The sequence below is a fragment of the Ailuropoda melanoleuca genome, chromosome 8 (assembly GCF_002007445.2).
Source record: "Ailuropoda melanoleuca isolate Jingjing chromosome 8, ASM200744v2, whole genome shotgun sequence".
In the NCBI taxonomy this organism is placed as follows: domain Eukaryota; kingdom Metazoa; phylum Chordata; class Mammalia; order Carnivora; family Ursidae; genus Ailuropoda; species Ailuropoda melanoleuca.
In genome coordinates this window covers 21123047-21124214 of record NC_048225.1, presented here as the reverse complement: position 1 = coordinate 21124214, position 1168 = coordinate 21123047, and positions in this window count along the sequence as shown.

The following is a 1168-nucleotide window of genomic DNA, read 5'->3' as shown; positions in this document are numbered from 1 at the left end:
CAGAGCAAAAGCAGCAAACTCAACTGTTCGACCACCACCCACTTTCAAAGCATTTTTTTGTGGAATTCAAGTGAGAAAGTAAGGGAGACTGGTGTATTTCTCATAAGTTCAGTACTGAGTGGTTTTATTTTTATTTTTTTTAAGTAGGCTCCACCCCCAGAGAAGAGCCCAACTAGGGGCTTGAACTCCCACCCTGAGATTAAGGTCTGAGCTGAGATCAAGAGTCGTAGCTTAATAGACTTAGCCACCTAGGCACCCCAGTACTGAGTGTTACTTGACTAATAATAAGTAATAATGGTGGTAAAAAAAAAAAAGGAACTGGTAGTAATAATGATTATTATAAAGAAGTCACAGTCCTCGAATGCCCAGTGAGAGGCAGGTGCTTTTCACCAAGTATCATACTTATGCTTCACAACAACCTTGAAATAGAAATTATTTTTCCCTTTTTCTGTCTGAACAACCGAAGTTCAGTGAGCTCAAATAACTTGAGGCAGGTCCAAAGGACGGGCTAGGGAGACTCTGGGACCAAAGGCCACGTTAGCTCCACCAGGTGACTCTGAGCCTCTCCTGGTCTCTGAGTTTTGGTACCTGCTCGCGTGTATGTGAGTGCGGGGCGGGATGAAGCGGTCTAAGAAACTAAACACTGAAAGTGCTGGAAAGGCTCAGGAGCCACGAGCGGCGGGAAGCTGGAAGCCAGGCAGAGCCTAGGTAGAAGCCAAGAGGAGGGCTGGACTCGCGGGCTCCACGGACAACTTAGGTAGCGGGGCGAGGGGCGGGGCCTGGGCGGGCAAACAGCGGAGCTTGGAGAGCATTTGCGGACCGGGCAGAAATGCCGCCTCTCCCGGGGAAGCAAGGTGAGGGGAGAGTGAGCGCAGGCACTCTGGAGTCTCCGTGAGTTGCGAAGACAGCTCATCCTCACTATCGTAAACCAAAGCAGAGACCGTACTCGACTTTCCTGGGGCGGCTTTCCCGTAGAGCAAGCGGGAAGGGGACTGGGAGAAGGTCCTGCTCAGAGCGCCCCCCTGCCCCCCGCAGATTGGTACGGCCCATCCCCCCGCCGCTGATCTGGCAGGCTGCGCGCGCACCCTCCGGCGGGGCGCGGGCCGGCGGGGCGCTGCGGCCTCTGCGGCCCGGTTCCCTCCTCCCGCTCCTCGCGTGCTCCTCGCTG